The following is a 21,424-nucleotide window of genomic DNA, read 5'->3' as shown; positions in this document are numbered from 1 at the left end:
CGGGTCCAGTATTGGACCACTTTGACCGGATATCTCCAGCCGATGTGGACAGATTCCTCCAAGCTGGAAAGCCCACCACCTGTCCTCTTGACCCGTGCCCGTCATGGCTGATTAGAGCGTGTCCAGACGAGGTGCGGGCCCCCCTGGGGGATATCATCAATTTGTCCCTTGGCACCGGGATATTCCCAGGGGAACTGAAGGAGGCGGTGGTGCGTCCGCTCTTAAAGAAAACATCATTAGATCCCTCAGATCTATCCAATTACCGCCCGGTCTCGAATCTTCCATTCCTGGGTAAGGTGATTGAGAGAGCGGTTGCTGAACAGCTTGGTAGGTTTCTGGATGAAACATCTGCTCTGGACCCATTCCAGTCCGGCTTCCGCGCTGGTCATGGGACCGAGACGGCTCTGGTCGCCCTAACAGATGATCTCCGCAGGCAGCTGGATCGAGGCGGGTCAGGGCTGCTGATTCTTCTAGATCTGTCAGCAGCCTTTGACATGGTCGATCACGAACTCCTGGACCACCGCCTTGCCGACGTGGGGATCCAGGGCACAGTCCTTCAATGGCTGCGCTCGTTTCTCTCTGGTCGGGGACAGAGGGTGGCGCTTGGGGGGGAATTGTCATCACGCCACTCCTTGGTGTGTGGAGTGCCTCAGGGTGCAATTCTCTCCCCGATGCTTTTTAACATCTTTATGCGCCCCCTCGCCCAGCTTGTCCGGAGTTTTGGGCTGGGTTGCCATCAGTATGCTGATGACACCCAACTCTATCTGTTGATGGATGGCCATCCTGACTCGGCCCCAGACACACTGACCAGATGTCTGGAAGCTGTGGCTGGATGGTTACGTGGGAGCCGGTTGAAGTTAAATCCTTCGAAGACAGAGGTCCTCTGGCTGGGGCGGGACGATATGGGATCGAGGGGGCAACTCCCATCTCTTGCGGGGGTGCAATTAGTGCCAGCACCGGCCGTTAAGAGTTTGGGTGTAATCTTCGATACCTCCCTCTCTATGGAGTCGCAGATTACAGCTATAACAAAGGCGGCATTTTTTCATCTCCGCCAAGCTAAGCAGTTGGCCCCTTATCTCTCTCGTCCTGACCTAGCCACTGTGATCCATGCGACGGTCACCTCCAGACTGGATTATTGTAACTCGCTCTACGTGGGGCTGCCCTTGAGACTGACCCAGAAACTCCAGCGGGTGCAGAATGCCGCGGCGAGACTCCTTATGGGGTCTTCGCTGCGAGAGCACATTCATCCGGTATTATACCAGCTGCACTGGCTCCCGGTGGAGTACAGGATCAGGTTTAAGGTGCTGGTTTTAACCTTTAAAGCCCTATACGGCCTAGGACCCTCGTACCTACGGGACCGCCTCTCCTGGTATGCCCCTCAGAGAAACCTACGGTCTGCAAATAATAACATCCTCAAGGTCCCAGGCCTCAGAGAGGTTAGGCTGGCCTCAACTAGAGCCAGGGCCTTCTCGGCTGCAGCTCCAAACTGGTGGAATGCTCTGTCAAAAGAGACTAGGGCCCTGCGGGACCTGACATCTTTCCGCAGGGCCTGCAAGACAGAGTTGTTCCGCCAGGCCTTTGGTCAGGGCGCAGCCTGACTCCCTCCTCTGGCAACCTGCACATAATTCTGCTTAATTGGTTGCCATCAATTTGATTTAATTAATTTTTATAATGAAATATTTTTAGATTGTGTGATTATTTGACTGATTATTTGATTGTTGTTAGCCGCCCTGAGCCCGGCTTTGGCTGGGGAGGGCGGGATATAAATAAAATTTATTATTATTATTATTATTATTATTATATAAACAACTGTCTCAAGGTGATTTACACATAAGATAATTAAAAACAGTTAACACAAAACAGCAGGCACATTTAAAGCAAGACTAAAACCCAGAGTAGATACTTGTGGCAAAGACCCGTTTTATCCAGCTGGAAAAACCTCTTGGAACATCTTCAAGTGCAGGGGTAGGCAACCTAAGGCCCAATCGCAGGATGTGGCCCAATCGCCTTCTCAATCCGGCCCGCGGACTGTCAGCGTTTTTTTACATGAGTAGAATGTGTCCTTTTATTTAAAATGCATCTCTGGCTTATTTGTGTGGCATAGGAATTCGTTCATCCCCCCCACCCCCGAAAAATATAGTCCGGCCCCCACACATGGTCTGAGGGATGGTGGACCGGCCCACGACTGAAAAAGGTTGCTGACTCCTGCTCAAGTGTTTCCAGAAAATGATGATAGTGGGCATGTATTGTATCTTATTGCTTATAGTGCACCACAATACTGTGAGGGTGTAGAAAATGTAAAGTGAGGATTGGTGATGTTTGCCTTGCTGTTGCTTCTGATACTCTAACTGTTCTTGGATTTATTCATGTGTTGTTTACGAAGTTCTCAGAAAGGAACCCTTAAGCTGCTATGGACAGCACCTTGTTCCTTGTAAGAGTGAAAAGCAAAGAAGGGAACAGGAAAGTATTTGGTGAAGGAAAGTGAGAAGTAGTTGAGGCTATAGCCTACTTCAGACATCTCCTGCCCTCTGCTTTTGTCTCTGGACTAGCCCTGAGCTTTTCTGACAACACCCTAAGTGATAACGGTGGGCCAACTCTATTACCTCAATTATTAATTTTTTTGTAATTACCCATTGTTAGCTGGCAGCTTGAAGTGCTCCTGAGTACTTTTGGATGGTGACATCACTGACTTTCAAAAAAGAGAGGGTGGTGGCCGTCGTTTTTAAAAAAATCTGACTCAAGGTCATTGGATCGTTTGTCTGCTTGACTGACCAGTTTCCATGGATACATGCTGCTGACAGCTTCTACACAGCTGAGGAATAAACAGAACTTTGCTTTCTAAGAATTATGTATGTAAATCTAAAGATGTGTGATTAGGGCTTAACTCTCAGGTAAGTGGGCATGGGATTGTGGCCACACGCTCTTACCAAAGCATAGTTACAATGCTGCTTTGTTTATTTTAATATGCTGGCATTCCCCCTCCCCCCTAATACTTGTAAATTTAAAAGACTTTCAGAATACAGCTTCATTCAGTCTTTAAAATTGCAGGAGGCTTATATAAATCACACTTTTGTGTAACAGCTTCTTTGTTTGCTCCTGGGTCATTCAAACCGACCAGAAAGCCTTGACTACAGGTTCAAATGGTCTTAAATTTGATACAAAGTGTTAGCAAAATTATGCAGTAATTGGAAAGCATGCTGAAATTACAATGGAATGTGGGCATAGATCTCTGAGTTGGGTTATCTAAAAAGAGCTTCCTTGAAGCGTCTCCGTCACAATGTTCAGCAGGAAGACCAGTTTGTGTCTCATTGTTTTAATTGTATGTTTGCAGAAACTATTTTAAACTTGCTTCTCCCATGTCAGTTTCAAAGGACTGGATTTAATCCACTGAAACCATAATGCAGCTAGAAATTTAAATAGATGGTTATATGCGTTGGAAAGAAGCCAGCAAATGGAAGGACAATGAAGAGCAGGTGTGTAAATGTTTAGTTTAGTTCGGAATTTCTCATTCTCTCCTCTCCCACCCACCCACCCTTTTTTATACTGGTACACGAGCCAGACAAATGAAACTTAACTGAAAAAGTCAGTGATTGATCACATCTTGGGTAAAGGGTGTAAAAGTCTATAAGAAGAGAAATGTTTTTACTGACAGATTGAAATTATCATATTAGTGTATTGGCACCTGTCAGGCCTGACTAGTAGGGTGCTTTCATAAAGTGTCACATAGTGACATTTGATAGGCATTTAATGCAGTGGGACAAAAGAATGGGAGTTTGTGCTGCTAGGGATTCTATTGGTACTTTTAAGGCCATGTTTTGACTGCTGACAAAGCCTTTAAAAAAAAAACTGTAGCAGTAAGTAACCCAGTATACTGGTATACGTCTCCAGTTTCACAGGAGGTGATTTGCTGTTTCTTTGGTGTGTATGAAATGAGAATTAAATTTATTAGCTGTTGCTTACAATATGTGTTTCTGAAAGCAGTGTAAATTCAACAACAACAACAAAGCGTTCTCTTCTGTGAAACAGATGAAAGGCTCTTCATACTTCTCTCTGGAATGAAAGGTGGATATGAAGCAGGACATAGGAGTGAGCTTTGGCTTACAACCACTAGCATGACCAGGGCCTAAACTTAGCATTCCAGCCTTCTTCATGCAAGCCCTCCTCAGCATTGCAGTGTGTGTTTGGTCTTCAATTTAAGTGTGGAATTGCAGGTATTAAATGATCTCTCGGGGTCTTTTTTTTGCAAGGCGGTGGCAGGGGTAGTTGCATTAAAATTTTGAGCTGCACTTCTCTGATGAAAATAAATTTGATGCCCACTGGTCTCCTAGAAGGTTTTACAGAATGGAGTGTGGCTCTTGGACTGAAAAAGGTCCCATACCTATGCATGCTGTATTGTACTTAAGTCCTACTCAGAGTAAACCCCTTGAAATTAATGAACCTAAGTTAATTGTGTCTATTAATTTCAGTGGGTTTACTCTGAGTAAGCCTACAATTGAATACCACCCACTTATGCCAGAATAGAGGTGTGTTGATAATGATAATGGGGAAGCTGATTAAAAACAAAACAAAATAATAAAAACATTGCCAATGTGGTTTCTGGTTGCTGGTGAAATTTGATTGGATATGCCTGGACAGAGGAGAGGATTTAAAAAAAAAGGGTTGCAGGGGGCAAGGGGTTTTGAATCTTGTTGAAGTGGAGGGGTGATAGTTGCTATCCTATAGGTACTTATGCCAGAGTGTGTTAATAATGAGGATGGTTATCACTTATAAATATATACTTGCATATGAAGATGGTAATAAAGGATTGGAGAATGTTCTGGATGATGTTTTTGAGTATTTTTCAACCCTTGGTTTAAAATCTGCAAGATTGCAGTTTGTCTGCTGAAGGCAGTCAAACCAGTCTCTTCATTAATGGGCCTGACCAAGTCACATTATACTCTAAAAATATGTCTTATGTTGCTATAGAACATTGGTCCCCAACCTTTATTTGACCATGCCCCTCCTAAGCATCTCTGAAATCCTGATGCCTTCCCGCACCCGGTGACATTTAATTCTTATTATTCAAAAAGTGAACTATTCACATGGAGAAAGCCTAAAAGGCCATTCACTGTTAATAATTTATCCTCAAATTGCCCCCCTTAAAAATCAAATTGCCCTCCTGTGGACTGTGTGCCCCACACTGGGAACCACGGCTATAGAAGCAACTAGTAGCTAGCGTTATCCAGAAGGAGGGTTTGGCCTCCCCCCCCCTCGCCTGGCTAGAGATTTAGAGGTGGGGGAGTATACAAGAACAGCATAATCCTAATTATGTCAAATGCTAGTGAGAGTCAGCGTTGTGCAGTGGTTACAGTGCTGTACCTTGGAGACAAGGATTCAAATCCCCACTCAGCCATGAAGCTCACTGGGTGACGTTGGGCCAGTTACTCACTCTCAACCTAACTTAACTCACAGGGTTGTTGGGGAGGAGAAGAGTGAGCTCCTTGGAGGAAAGGTGGGATATAAATGCAACAACAACAGCAGCAGCAAAACAACAACAAAAACAACACAATAGTTCTCTGATCTTCACTACAGTGACCATATAATGCACAGACCTCAAAACAGTGACCATATAATGCACAGACCTCATCGCAGTCTTATAGAAATAGGATTTCAATTTTATTGAAATTCTTTTCTGGTGACCTCATTGCTCTCTTGAAGTATGTTGTGCATGTTACTTGATCTGTATTTGGTTCAAGCAAGACTGCATGTTGGAAATGGCGGTATCATAGAGCATAGCCTGTTGAAGGTTGCCTGTCCTGTGTTGAAAATGTTATCAGTCTTAGCAGTTCCTCTATTTTGTTTCGCTTAAAAAAAAGCAACCCTCTTTAAAGTACTTTGTATTTAGCATATGATTTTCATTTCCCAGCTGAATTTCAAGATAAAAACAAACAAGATAATTTGTGTAACAGATGAAGTAGTAATCCCTTGGCTAAAAGCAGTACTTACAGATTGCCTGGATATTTATGGGCCTAGCACCTTGAGCAGTAAATTAGTTATTTTAATAGTGTTAGCCTTATTTCAAGAAATGGACTTATGTGTTTAAGTAATCATAGCCACTGCTAAAGCAGAAGTTAACCAGATCCAGGACTTCCATTGTTTTGACCCCTTTGTTCCATGACCAATGATTTTGTGCACTTGGACAATGGCAACAATTGGTGCTCCTGCATCAGAAGGTTGGAGAAATACTTGAGCAGTGTAGCTGTGTTGCTCAGAAAGATCATTTTTATATGTGAATAAGAATTTGCCCTGGAACTGTTTAAGTGCCTCTTTTTCTACCGCTGTTAGTTCTGTAGCAAGCAAAGCCTATGGGCTGGTTGAAGGCAAGTAGGATACGGCAATAAGGATGTCACTTTGATTGCTATTGTACAAGCCTCTTTGCATTGTTGTTGCTTTGATAAAATTGTTCCTTAAATTTATGTTGCCATTTTAAGTAGACAGGTGTGTGATGCAATATTGAATAGATTGTAACTACTGGTGTTCAGGTTTCTAGCTTCAGTTTGTGAGTTAGCAGTGTGTTCTGTTATAGGGATATCATTTGCTACCAGAGTAAAATTTCGTACTTATACCTTCAACCTGAATTTTCTTGACCCCAGAATATTCAGGATGCTGCAGACATTCTAAGCTGAGCATAAAATGCTCCTGAACTTGTTAAAACACAAGAGTTAAAATTATTTTCACATTCTGCCTTAAGGTATGCTATTAAGGACATAAATGTATAACAGTGTTAACTGCTTGGAACATTTATTTGATGAAATCAAATCATTGCAGAATTTCAGGTGCAGTATTGAAGCAGTTTAGCATTGCTAAAAAGAAACGAGGAAGTGTAAACTTCATGTTACAGCCTATTATAGCTACTTGAGATCAAGCATTTTTTCCAGTATTATAATTCCGTCTTATATTATCTGTTCTCTTTGGACAGTGATTCCCAAACTTTATTCCCAAAGGATTCATTGAAAATTGCTGAGGGTCTTGGCGGAACATTTAATGATATTTCACCATTAGATTTTGGTGCCTTTCAGTTTGTCTCATATTCACAAATGCATACTATTAGCTCTAGACCTTCCCCACCTTGCCCCCCAAATAGCAGCTTACGCAGTTGGTTTGATGTTTGATTCCTTTTGTAACTACCTGATACAGCAGCAAAGATAAGCAATGGCTGCACAGGAATTAGAGGCCAGTTCAGACTTAAGGTAGGAGACCTAAGCTTTTGCCTCAAGGGCTGTAATTTTATTACGGTACTTCATTAGGTGCTTTCTCCTACATTTTAAATCTTTATACATCTCTAATTGTTCCCACTTTGTGTCTTTTTAACTCAAGACTCCTTGTTTTTCTCTAGTTGTCTTCCTCCACCATATTTTTTGCTGTGTCCAAGTCAAGAAATAGCATTTTCTGGCCTCGCTATAAAAAACAACAACCCACATGGTTCTGCAAAGGAAGCTGCTTTGATGGTAGAGAAATTTCCAGCCCCTGCACAGCCTGTAAACAGTGCCATTAGCTAATAAATATCCCTGCCCCCTACTGCGTCTTATGTGGGATCCTGTAGTATTTTTATTGCTAGGGTGATCCCTCTTTTGGTAGCATGTGGTGCTGCAGCTGGGCCACCAAGGAGAATCCTGCTTTGTGAAGATGAACGGAGAATATGTTCCTCAGAACTGCCATGCTTAATGAGGCTAAGGTTCTGGTATTAGGAGATGTTAATGAGCTGGAGCATATAAACTAACCACAGGAAAAATCCTTTTAATGGCAGCAACAGCAGCAGTAAAAAGAAGGATGCTGTTAATACAGAAGCTGATTCACAACTTGGTGCAGTTGGAACAGAAAAACAAGTCTGAGAAACTGCCACCATCTCAAATGTGATGCTGTTGACTTTAAGAAGCAGTCTCCACTGTGAAAGAACTTGGGCCAATACACCTGAATCACCATTGCAGGATGAATGTATATGAACTCAGTGGCTTTAAAGAGTTACAGCCACAGGGAATGTTTTTAGCAGGTTCCCACAAGAGTACACTTGAAGGTGCCTGCTTGATCTCAATAGGAAGGAGTTTGGAAGTGGTGTTGTTGTTGTTTAGTCGTGTCCGACTCTTCGTGACCCCATGGACCAGAGCACACCAGGCACTCCTGTCTTCCAGTGCCTTCTGCAGTTTGGTCGGACTCATGTTGGTAGCTTCGAGAACACTGTTCAACCATCCCGTCCTCTGTCGTCCCCTTCTCTTGTGCCCTTCTCCTTCTCCTTGAGTTCTTACAAATGCAGAACAGGAATTATGTGTCAACCTGTGGTAGTGCCAGTTCTGCTGACTGAAACAGTCGAGTGAGCACAACATACTCCAGAACTCCATATGATCCCACTCAGTGTTTTCATTGAAGGCTGCATGGGGCTGAAGAGCACTTCCCAAGCATCACCCTCTGGAAACAACCATCCAAGTAGGACTGGAACCACTGCAAAGTGGTGTCACCTACCCCTAACTCAGACAGTCGCTCCAGAAGGATACCATGGTTGATGGCATCGAAAGCAGCTGAAAGGTTGATGAGAATTAACAAGGACAAAATTTCCCTGCCTCTCTCCTGACAATTAACTTCTTAGGTGCTATAGTCAGATTTCAAAGGCTCTTTCTTATCTGTTCTGTTTTATTTGGGGAGTTTACCATTAAACTTAGATAGAGACAGAGATATCAGCCATACTTGCACATGTTTGCCATATTGCATGAAAAGCAATTCTACCTGTAGTTTGGGCAGCTGAAATTAAAAAATGAATCTTACGATCTATATTATTATCCTCCAGCAGATACAGCCTAACTACAGATATGAAGCTGCATTTTACAGTGGTCATGTTTATTTCAAAAGCAACTCTTGAAAACAATATGAACATGGAGGAAACCACATAGTGCTGATTTCCTTTTGAACATTTAGGGTAAGAGGCCTGGTTGCAATGCTTAGACAATAGGGTAATTTGTAATATATAGCTGGAAAGGTTACTGCCCATGTTTTGTCACCTATTTTGTCTCCAATTTGTTCAGTGCTTCGTATAAGAAAGTGCCTTCTAGAGAGGCCTGCAAAACTAGATCTAGAGGGCAATTCTGCTGTTTTCCCCGATCCTATTTAAATAATGGGCCAAATAATGATTGCAGATGTTCTAATCATCAGCCTCCCTTTCCCAAACAGTTTAAGGGCCTGTTTGCAAAGAATTGTTCTGAAGAACTGAGTGATATAACTGAAAATAAATCTGTACTAACTTTTTATAGATTCCCTAGTCAGTCTTTTTCACAGGACCCAGGGGCTGCAAACCAAAGATGCTTCAGCCTGGCAACTGCATACTTAATGAGCATTAAAGGCACTTACAGCACAGGATATAGTCCTGCAGTGGGAAAATTGTACAGCTGTTACGAAGAGCTTTATGTAGCTGTACATGTCATGGCTGAATTGACCATTGTCATCTTCTGATCAAGATCAATAAAGCAGCTCAACAGTCTTTCAGATATAATTTTTTCATTTGCTGTTTGAAGATAGCACTGGGAGATGTGTTGGAAGAAGCTAGAAGGTGAATTCTGTTTTTCTTCAATAAATCCCCTAGACTGTTTGGGAAAATAGATGGCTTCACACATCTGTAAAAACAATGTAAGCTCTTTGGCCATAGTTTCCACTCCATTTATTTCAGAACTGATATCACCAAAGGAAACAAAAGAGACAAATCCCGAAAATGGTACTGCTAAATGAATATCTGTATACTAATGCTGATTCAAGTCTCTCTGGGCTTGGGCTTGGGCTTGTGTAGCTAAAACTACATAAGCAACACACAAGAGATTGGTACTGGCAGACTCACAATGTGAGGTATGCACAAGTAGAGAAAAATGGCAGAAAAGAACCTAAGGCAGGGTGGGTACCCCAAAAGCACTGTGATGACCCAGTGATATGGAGTGTACTTTAGGCATTTTCCTGAACACACGAGGGTTAAAAGTGTGTAAAAGCAAGCCCTACCTCTCTTGTTCTTTTGCACATGGGCTGTTTGCAGACATTTGCATGTTGAGTTCCATCCAGTTAGATTTAGTGGGAAATAGAGTAGCTAGAACAGGAGGACTGAATATATACCTATATATCTATATATTTGTGTGGCTCAGTCACTTTTTGGTTCTTGCAATAAACTATTTTTCAGTGTTCCTACAGCTGGAAGAGAGCTTTCTGTAGACATCAACAGATAAACTAAAGCTTGGATTAGGCACAAATATGTCCCATGCATAAACTCCACCCCACCCCCCGCCCAAGTCAAAATGGAGAACAGAAATCCCAAAGGAAAAACAAAATCAACTAAGCTGGCTCAATGGGGATAGGATTTTGATGGGTTGTTTGGCTGGGGGATGGATGACTGGAATGGGATGGAAAGGCATAGATTGATCCCTGAACAGAAGCACCTTAAATAAGAAGTATTTTGTGGTGACAGGTGTGAGCATGAAACATGGAGGTGGTGTTTGATAATTTTCCCAGTTGAATTAAAAGTGTGTATATGCCCTAATGCTTTAGTTTAACTGTATTTTTGTTTTCTATCATCTGGTCTTTAATCTGTGATCTTTTATATTGAAAGGAATTAGCATTTGTGAAATGAACCGGGGCAGCGTTAGACAGGAACCACCTGATGTACGAACTAATAATGGGGCCTTGAGCATGTAACAATTTTTCAGTCAATTTTCAGTTATCTATAAAATGGGAATGGTGATAACCTGCTGCACATGGTTGTCGCAGATGAGATACTACTATTAATCATAAATCACTTTGCCATTTGAAACTGCTACAAGTTTTGCCATTAATCCATTCACCCCAAGGATCCTGAATACTCTTGGGTAAATAATTCTGTCCTAACTTCTGCTCACCCACCTTTAAAATATGAATGAAAATGCTAGTTTTATTTAGAGCACTAGAAATGAAAAATAAATATTGACGTCATAAGTAACATAGATAGCAATGATATTTGTTGTTTGGTTTTTCCATAGGAGTGTTACCTGTTACAGTAAATAGTTATTTCATTAAACATAAATGTATGTATTCAATATTAAAGATGTTAAAAAATGTAAACTCACCACCCCACCTTTTCAGTTTAATGTCATACAGTAGGAATGCTCTCTGAACTGATGGTGTCAGAGGCATCCAAAGCAGTAAGTCGTCTTTCTCTGGCTATCACTCATAGCTGAGTAAGATTGTCTTCCATGTACACAGTCTTAACGGTGTGTCCGTAGGTGACTGCAGAGGCCAATTTTGGATCCACACATCTTTCCACAGTGGGGTCATAGGTTTCCGGGCAGAAGTTGATCATGGTGGGGGTTTGCCAAATGTGCTTTCCTCTTAGCACATTTCTCCATTTCGTTTTGAGTTTGAGCATCTTCAACATCCACAACAGCTTTGGTAAAAGTTGTTCTCCAACTGGAGTGCTCACAGGCCAGTGTTTCCCAATTGTCGGTGTTTATACTACATTTTTTTAAATTTGCCTTGAGGGCGTTTTTGTAAGTTCAGAATAGAGTAGTTGCTTTGGAAGATGATAATCAGGCATCCGAACAACATGACCAGTCCAACGAAGTTGATGTTGAAGAATCATTGCTTTGACACTGGTGATCTTTGCTTCTTCCAGTACACTGGCATTAGTTCACCTGTCTTCCCAAGTGATATGTAACATTTTTGGAGACACCATTGATCGAATCTTTCGAGTAGTTGGAGATGGGTTTATAAGTGGTCCATGTTTCACAAGCATACAGTAAGGTTGGTAGTACAACAGCCTTGTAAGCATGCATTTTAGTTTCCCTGTCAATGTCCCGGTCCTCAAACACTCTGTACTTCAATTGGGGAAAAGCTGCACTTGTAGAGCTCAGGCGATGCTGGATTTCAGCATCAATGTCAGCCCTTGTAGACAGATAACTGCCCAGGTAGGAGAAGTGACTGACACCTTTCAACACTACAGTATTGAGTTGGATTTGTAGCGCTGCAGAGCAGTTGTTTTGTGCTTGTTGCTGCAGCACTTTGTTTTTTTGGATGTTGAGTGATAGGCCAAGCCTTTCGTAAGCTTCTGCGAAGATATTTAGGATGGTTTGGAGGTCATTCTCTAAGTGTGCACACACTGCATTGTCATCAGCCTATTGAAGCCCTATGATGGAAGTTATGGTAACCTTACTCTTTGCTTTCAGCCTACTCAGGTTAAAGAGCTTTCCATAAATGATTTCTACTCTGGTGAGGAGTTTCCCTTCAAAAATGTGTAGGATTATGGCAATGAAGATAATAAACAGAGTTAGGGTGATAACACAACCCTATGTTAACATCATACAATAGGGATACAGTAGGAATGGGATGTGGGTGGCGCTGTGGTCTAAACCACTGAGCTTCTTGTGCCTGCTGATCAGCAGGTCAATGGTTTGAATCCCCGCGACGGAGTGAGTTCCCGTTCCTCTGCCCCAGCTCCTGCCAACCTAGCGGTTTGAAAGTATGCCAGTGCAAGTAGGTAATTAGGTACCGCTGCGGTTTTTCTGTGAACTATGGCTTCCATCACAGGTGTTCAGTTTGCGCCAGAAGTGGTTTAGTCATACTGGCCACATGACCCAGGAAGCTATCTGTGGACAAACATCTGCTCCCTCAGCCTGAAAGCGAGATGAGCCTTCAACCCCATAGTCGCCTTTGACTGGACTTAACCATCCAGGGGTCCTTCACCTTTTTTTTACCTTTACAGTAGGAATGTTCTGTGAACTGATTGTGTCAGAGGCATCCAAAGTAGCAAGTAGAGTTGAAAGATGTGGACAGGTTTGTTTATACTGGCATTTATTTATTACATTTAAAGACCACCTTTACATGGTTCTCCTTCTCCCCATTTCATCCTCACGGGGACCCTGTGAGGTAGGTTAGGCTAAGAGATGTTGACTGGCCCATGGTCACCTAGTGAGCTTCATGGCTGAGTGGGGATTTGAACTCTCCTATCTCAGGTCCTAGTCCAACACTAACCATTATGCCAGACTGGCTGTTTTCTTTTAGTTTCTTTTTAAAGAAGTAGGATACTTTAGGACACATACTTGTTAGGGTTTTATTCTTGTATCTATACACAATAATCAACCTTATTTTTATTAATATAGTAGATGCAGTCTTGTATCCTGTGTAATAATACAGTAGCTTTCTATGATTAGTGCATTTTTCAGTTTTGTTTTGTTTGTGGGTTAACTTTCATTCTTCTGTCTGTTCACTGGGCGATAGCACAGTCATCAGAAATAACAGCTGTTGGCAGCAGCTTGAACTCATGAAAGTTACTGGCTAGGTTGCTGTCATTAACTATTTGGCTGCTGGCTAGAGAAAAGATGAGGCCAAATTGATTGTTGAACAGAACAACTATATTGCTAAGAACAAACTGGAGTAATGGCACTAATTCTGGGCATGGCACTACCTGTTGTTGGGAAGGCAACATTACAGTTACACCTCCACATTTTTTTGTCATTGGTACAGTACTCCGTGCCAAAAGGAATTTGAGTTGTACCAACTCTGTTTCCTCTCTACCCCAGTGATTTCAGCCATAGAAGGGATAGATATCATTTTTGAAACAGAAAATCTGAGTAAGACTGAAAGCAGCATGATTAGGTTTCAGTCAGGCTGTCAGGAGAAATATTCTGTTGAACTTTCTGAATGCAAGATCTTCTTTGGCTGTGAAAGAACTGGAAAAAAATGCAGAATTTTTTTAGCGATAGTTCACAAGAGAAAACAGAATAAAGAACTGCTTTACTGTGGCTTGTAACATAGAAGATCCAATCTCGAACTTGGCTCTCTGAGAGTTCTTTTAAACTCTTAGGCGTCTTTTAGCTGGTATGGTCTCATTCATCAGTGGAAACCTATATTTTATTGCCTTGGCAGTGTATGATTAACTTCTAGATGAGAGTATATTTTGTTTCTTCTCACCTGCCCACCACCCACCAGTAAGCCCAGAAATATACTGCAGTGTTACTGATTTGTTGTACAAGGACTGTCCATGTTCATGCTGTTGAAAAAAAATGAAATGCTGAATTGCTTTTGTATTTTATTGTAGATTGCTAATTTTATTTCCTATTTAACAGTTCCTGCAATTCTAGAAGTCACTGGAGCTTTGTAAGTTCAGCTTAAAAGCATTTTAAATAGTCATTGGGCTGTGGAATGATAGCATCAATCTTCTGTGCTATTATTATATCTAGAAAACTGGATTGGATATCCATTTTCATATTTAAAGCTAAATTACTGGCAAACAGCCATATCATCTAAAACACAGAGAGTGGTAACCTGTGTAAAAGGCTTCTGTGACTGTAATGGCAATACCTATTGGTGCAGGATATTTTTCAGCAAATCAGAATCCATTGGTAACAAAATGACTTCTGAAGAAGGTCTTTTATCCTTTTAAGCAGTTCCCTTTTTAATTCTTTCATTTTCAAGCTTATTCCATACTTTATAGTCTACCTATTAATAATGATTAGATCTGTTTAATTGGAACGTTATAAGCTTCAATTACTAGCTTGTCCACTGATAACTCTGCTTTGGATTGGGGGGGGGGGTGGCTGAGGGAGGGTTGATTTCTTTTTAAAATTAAATAGAAACTTAACAGTGTAATGTAAGTCTGTGGCAAATTGAATTAATTTCCTGTTCCACTTCTGCTTAAGGTAGACAGATAAATAGCTGGTTTTTAAAGGCTCTTCTGTTTTCTTCAATCAATTGCTCACTACCATTTAAGAGTTTTATTTCCTGATTATTCCACCCCACCTTCCAGTCCCCCAAATATCTATTAGGCCTCTCTGATCTGAGGCCAATAGCAATATACTTATCTGGCAAAAGTAAAATGGAATCCTAAGCTTCCTAGCAACATTGCTTGTCCAGCCCTTCAGCAGGGTTCTCAAGTTCAAAGATGCAAGGCTTTTTAATAACCCCGTTTTAATTGTTCCAGTCCCTTCCCTTCCTGAGAACCTTGCTGTTGCTTCTTTATTGCCTATTCTTCCCTTATCAGTAGTGACAGGAAGTGCAGCCACATCAGAGGATACTGTCTGGCAAATGACTCTTTCTGTGTTGGCAATGGAAGGGCGGGGGAGCCAAAGGATAATCTTAGAATAATGAATTCTGAGAAAAGCTGTTCATATAGTAGTTTTAACTGTGCAAGACAAGCCCCCTTTCTCTCTGCCTTATGTTCTCTGCTTCACACTTTTTTCCGAGAGAATTAATGTACTCTGAAAAGGGCATGGGCGCTTGTTCAAAAATGTCTCCATATGACATCTCTGGAGAGAAATTTAGCCAATGCGGGAGAAAACATTTACAGATAATTTAACCAAAGGGCTGGGCTCAGTTGCTCCTTGCTAGCAAAAATACTGTGGATACTGCATACAAAATAAGATGCGCACTTCCAAAACTTCTCAGGAACTAGGTCAAAGGAAGTTAGTTCATGGTGTACTGTGCACCGCTGATACAGGAGGAAGGCAAATATTTCGGCATGTCACTGTGTTCATACTTGTCATGTACATAATGGGATAGCAGGACAGCTTTCAGTTTGAAACTATAAAAAAGGGATCATGAAATAAATCTCTCCCTGGACGGTACCAAAAACAAATTTCCCCCAAATACAACAGCCTGCCTGTATTCTGCCTCATTTCTAACTGTTGCACTGCAAAAATATGTATAAGCAACTATTTTGGATATTTCTGTAGGAAATATAGGAGCAGCATATTTTAAAAAATTACATTTTGATGCGTTTTTCTAGATCATTTGACAAAAAAGCTGCAACGTTAGCAACATTTCCCCTTTGTTATTATAGCAGACCTTAGGCTCAGGCCTGACACCAGAACTGCAGTGTATGTTGACTCCTTGTCCCTTGACTTGGTGCTTGAGAGAGTAACTCACCTTTACCACTGGGGTAGCTGCCTCCTATTCTACAGTCCCAGCTCTTGAGCAGAAGTATTATATGAGGAATGATGCTTTGGAATAATGTGCATAGCAGACTAGAGACATCCTAAGGCCTGTGGGAATGACCTAATTTCCCTTGCACTGGCAAATAAGTGATTGGGATTTGGAGTAGGGAAACAGATGCAGCAGAGACTGACATTCTTGACATAGATGGAATTGGGCTATCTGGCATTTTCATTGAATAGAACAGTGGAACTGCATATGGGAGGAGCCCTAGCTTATTGGAGGTATCCATTTTAGTCCCTTTTGCTTTTCAGCTAAAGGCTCTTGCATAGCAAGGCTGGAAAATACCTCCCTCTGTGAGACCCTGGAAATTTACTGACAGTCAAAGAAGTTTAGACTAGATGGACCAGCAGTCTGATTTGCTAGAAGGCAATCTTGTATGTTTCATTTTCATGTATTCCCAGGTTTCATTTTATGTTGTTGGTGTTGGGAACAGCTATGGTTCTGGTAACTTTACTCCCTGGTCTTATAATGTCGCCTTGTCTCATGATTAATCCATGGATGCTTCATGTCTGTGAATCTCTAATCATATATAACACTGCTTCTAGACTAGTGTAAACTGCTGGTTTTCAGACATCAATGGATATCATCTATGTACATGTACACGCACAGCTTTTAAATGTACATCAAAGCAGGGGCTTGTAAGGTTTGAGTTCAGTATTGTGGCATCTAAGAGTTAAAGTATTACTTTCAAAGTTCTGGAAGCACAATAGACTCGGAAACAGCTGGGTTTGAAGTAATTATTGTGGAAGGAAAGGAAGATCGAGGAATCTGGATGAGAAATTTTCACACTCTTACTGTTGACATCTATTCTTGTGCATCTTCTGTCCAAGGGTTATGTAATATTTGATAGTTAAAGGTATATCCCACTGGACTAAGAATATTGTTGGGTTTTTAAATTAGCAGACACAAGATCCTTCTGCTGAGTTGTCTTGACTTTGCATACTTTTTGGCCTATGAGTTCATATGGAGAGCAGCAAATATCATTTTTGGACAGGTTTTAATTAAAAATCCAATTCTGATTCTTTACTGCTGTCACGTTACAAACTCATAAGCAAGAATGGCTTGAACCATAGCAACTAGTAAATCATGTGATGCTTACCAAGTATTAACAATTTTGTATTTTCACCATAATAAACTTTACAGCAAATTGATGAAATGCGCACCTCTAGGTCTTTGAATGCAAGACACTTTAGCCTAGACTCGCCCCATTTATTTTAGTGGGTTGTACTTCCAAGTAAATATCCTTTCAAATTGTTGCCTTACAGTATTTCCAGTTCTACCATTTTTCCAATGATGTTTGTACATCACTCTAATGCGATGATTGCACAAGTGTATAGGCTTCTTGAGGAGCTGCTCATGGATGTTTTGCTGTCCCTGCTCATTATGCTGCTGTGGTTATGCCATATCATCCAAACCCAGGCTCATGATTTATCCTGCCCAGACAAACCATAGGACAAACCTTGGTTAATAACTCTTGGCTATCCTGGAGAGCGCTAAATCAAAAGCATGTGTTCAGATGACATGCTAAGTCAAGCCATTGCTTAGATCAGTGCAACACAGCATCAAAATGGGTGAGGAACAAAGTGGCAATAATCTCTCCTGAGGACCAGATGGTCACAGATTCACGCTAAATAATTGCTCAGCTTCATGTGATGTGTGAATGAGGCCTGTTCCAAACTGGACTTTCAGAAGAAGTCCCATGTCAAAATATGTAATGATGTGGCCAAGAACAGGCAATTTATTGAATAACTATTGACATTTCTCTCACTATTTTCACCATCTGTTAGTGCATGTGCAACAGATGAATATGTCTGATGCAGATTTAGTTGTGGGTTGCTCTACCAGGGAGGCATATCACCTCAGGTGGTAAAATGATCAATTATTTAGTTCAATTTTTACTACAGTGAGTGGAATAATTTGGATCCTCCCCCCTCAAATACCAACACTTCCTGGTTAGGCAATCAGATATCTGTGCCTACTCAGTGGCTTCTCTTTTAGAAATTCTTTATCTCCAGATCCTCAGGCCATTTTTCTTTTTTGTACTTACCATACTTGGCCATAAAGTATAGTTTGGCCATGGAAACTGTGTTTCATGCCAGGATGCTAATGCGTGACATAGTAATGCTTTTTCCTCTCTTCATTGTATAGTCAAACAGCCCCCACATATGGAATTGGGGAAAGAGTTTCCAGGCCAAAAGGTATCACATCCATGGTCAAACTAAATATGCTAACATTCATGTAATTTGTAGCTGCAATGGTTCTTCTTTTTATAAAAAGGAAATACAGGGGGTCTGATCTGGATCATGACCCTGACAGAAGGTTAAGGTCTCTCAGCAGGAGTCCTGATATGAAGGTTGCAGAAATGCCTGCTTTCTAATTTAATGTATATACATATTATACAACTTCCATTTGTATTAATACTGCCATGTTTAGCTTTGTCTCCAGGCAGGCTAAAAAAACCTGGCACTTCTTACTTCAGGAATTAAGCGTTACTTCTCCACCTCTTCCAAAAAGCAAAACTCTCCTGTGAGCTACAGTGCATGCCCCCCCCCCAATACACACACAGGGCACTTCGGTGCCCTATACCCCACCAAGATTTACGGAATCATACTGAGCAGAAGATGGAATATCTGGAGGGGGAAAGTGTTCCTTTATTTGGCAAAGATTGTCAGGATTCCTGTTCTAAAATAACACGGCAGATGGTGCTCAGTTGACAACTCCAGGGTGATTCCTGCTCATGAGGAAAAAGGAAAAAAACAAAAACAAAAATCCAGCTCCCATTGAAGTACTTTGTAAAGCTTGAAGTTTGGTTGTTAGCTGTTTCGTTGTGTCATTTGTTATACAATGATGTAAGGACAATTAACATACTACATTTTTAGTTGAGGAAATGCTGTTGCTTTCTCCTTTAGGGTTGCATGTTCTGAGCTGGAATCCAGCAAGCATTCTGCATGTTTTGCATAAACACATGTGCTTTCCTGGGTTTCCAGAAATGGGAAGCATACACAATTCATCCTCAGCAGGAATATGTCACTTGTGAATCAGACTCGACAGTTTTTTAGGAAAGGCAAAGTGAGGTATATTTATTTCATTTTTAAAAAAATTTTAAGCATCAATTGATTTTAGTGAATTTAGATTAGGGTCCTCTTTTATTTGATCAGGATGATGTGGCCGATTTTTCCAAAGACAGGAGTTTTAGGGAATAAAATGGAGTAGGTTTTTATTTAATTTGTAGAAGCTGAATAATGACTCAGTTGATCTCTCTACATTTTTGTCCTCTCCTTTGAGAAAATCAACCTACTCCTGTATCATCAGGAGTGTCCAATGAACTGGTAATTTTGCAGTATAAATATTGTAGTTTGACAGCCGCTGTCTTGTGACCATTTTTTGTACAATAGTCTCCGCAGGGGACGTAATAGATAAAAACCTGACTTCCTTGTATTTTCAACAAAGCACATTCATCTTTAAATTTCTTTAGCTGGAAACAAATCACCATTTATTGTGTCACATGAACTTGCCATGTGTTGGCTGTGATGGTTGCTTGTAACCTTTGCTTATGCCAGGTATTAACATGTCTCTTGTATCCTTTGGCTTATGAATAGTTGTTGGGTGGACAGTGATGCTGGTCATACCTCATAGCCATAAATTATAGATGGACCATCTCTCTATATGTTTAGAGCTGCCACTTCATAAGTATAGTTATTGGCCATTGTCTCACTCAATAGAGATACCTAATGTAGCAAATTGTTAAAATGCCACTAAGAGCCTATAACATATAGCTTTGGAGAAGATTACATTATTACATTTTAATGCAATTATTCCCTGTTCCTTCCACCATTTTTATTAATACCTTCCCCACCCACGCGAAGTGATTTATGAAATGTACGCCCATTTTAAAAACTGATGCTGGGTATACAGCAAAACAACAAAGGTGATTTATTTCTTTTACTTCATTTAGAAACTACTAAGTTCTAAGAAGGAGCACTGATGCATAATCAAATTAATGACTACAAACCTTGGTTACTATTAGCTTGCTCCAGGGTGTTTATCTAACACCTGGTGAGAACCAACTAAGACTGGAATCTGTTGACTTGCTCTAAATATTACAAACTGTTCCTGCAGTAATTATTCACAGAACTATACAATTAGGAAAGGATGGAAAGGTCATTGAGTCCATGAATGTTCTGTATTTGGCATTCCTAACATTGTTTTGTCCATGAAAATTTTAGCGGAATGCGATAAGATGCACTATACAAGAAGATCCAGTGCAAGAAATTCAATACAGTATATTCAGATAGGTTAAGAAAGCCATCCACACACAAAAAAATCTTTGAGTTTATTGACATATGCTGGTTTTAAGGAGTTATGCAAAAACAAAACCCAGTTCCAGAGCTCTTGACTATCAAAACAATATGGCTAGCATTTAGCAGGGCTTTTTAAAAGCAAAATTCACAACTTCCCAGTGCTATGCGATTGCAATTTGCATGCAAAGTGCATGTTGCTACAAAAGACCCATGCATTTTCCTTGTCTGTGCCTACATTGACAACTTCACATGAAAGGGGACTCCATGTTTTATAATTATTTCATTCATATGAGAAACACTGTCAAACACTGTGGTGACTGTGGGGTGTATCTTTGACTGTGGGAAGAGAAATGGGAATGCTTGATCAGGACCTAGGGTTCTAGGGGAACCTGGACCTACTTAATTTATTTTTCACATTGTTACCAGTCACCTTTTCCATTGTTTTAAACAGTCCTTATGGATCTGACTGTCCCCTTTTTTAAAAAAGAAAAAAGCTAGCTTGGAGATCTCTGGCCTACTTGTAAGTTGAAGCTTCCTGGAAAGAAGGTCCTCTGCTTTTTGTGACCTATACATGCTGGGGAGGGGAGGGGTGTCACTTTGGCAGACGTCACATATACAGTGGTACCTCGGGTTACAGACGCTTCAGGTTACAGACTCCGCTAACCCAGAAATAGTACCTTGGGTTAAGAACTTTGTTTCGGGTTGAGAACAGAAATCGCACAACGGTGGCAGCGGGAGGTCCCATTAGCTAAAGTGGTACCTCAGGTTAAGAACAGACCTCCAGAACGAATTAAGTTCTTAACCCGAGGTACCACTGTACTAGGAATATGGCATGAATTATGGGAGTGCTTGTGAAAAATTTTCTCTGCACTCTGGCTTTTCATATACAGCCAAGAGGGGGAGCAATTTTGGACAAAGCTTCCAACTAGGCTGGCAGAACCTGCTGTGGCTTGGCTGGATTTTCCAAGAGTTACTTGGCTGTGTAAAAGGGTATCCCAAGTGCATACACTTACATATGTAGATGAAGTCATAATGTTTGCACACATTTTAAAAAGATTTTTTTTCCTTTAAAATGTATGGGAACTAACGACAAACCTGTGTTTGATAATTTTTTTAAAAAAAAACATTTCAAATATTTATGTACCATTCATTATTTA

At 41.0% G+C, this 21,424-nt stretch overlaps 1 protein-coding gene across 5 annotated transcripts in view; it reads left to right on the top strand.

The window, feature by feature from the left end:
* CTBP2 (C-terminal binding protein 2) overlaps positions 1-21,424 on the top strand; it is a 212,966-nt gene that overhangs the window by 70,403 nt on the left and 121,139 nt on the right. The gene's annotated exons all lie outside the window — the stretch shown is intronic.

This window comes from Podarcis bocagei (genome assembly GCF_964188305.1).
Source record: "Podarcis bocagei genome assembly, chromosome: 4".
In the NCBI taxonomy this organism is placed as follows: Eukaryota; Metazoa; Chordata; class Lepidosauria; order Squamata; family Lacertidae; genus Podarcis; species Podarcis bocagei.
This window is presented reverse-complemented; position numbering and strand designations above follow the sequence as displayed.